Consider the following 325-nt stretch of genomic DNA (forward strand, 5'->3'; position numbering starts at 1 on the left):
AAAAAAAGGTTGTGTGAAATGTGACCACTTTCTGAATTAAATAGTGTGGGCATTGATTTATTTCTCGTTTCTTTTTGACCATCCAAGTGAGATCCAAATGGAAAGTTTTAAGAGCTTAAAGTTTATTGTAATTGTCTGCTTCTCAAGCTTCGATCCAGAGAGAAAAAGCTAATCTTCCTCAGGAGAGAGTGAAAATATTCATTAGTAATTTATAAAATCTGAACCTTAAAGGACTAGCCAAAGAGTCAAATGCAAAACCTCTCACCATATTTGCAGTTTCTTTTTTAAAATTTTCTGGTGGTGGGATAGATGAGTGTTATTTTTA

This window comes from Echinops telfairi, unplaced genomic scaffold, assembly GCF_000313985.2.
Source record: "Echinops telfairi isolate 266 unplaced genomic scaffold, ASM31398v2 ScPeMD7_7469;HRSCAF=8507_1, whole genome shotgun sequence".
Taxonomy (NCBI): Eukaryota; Metazoa; Chordata; class Mammalia; order Afrosoricida; family Tenrecidae; genus Echinops; species Echinops telfairi.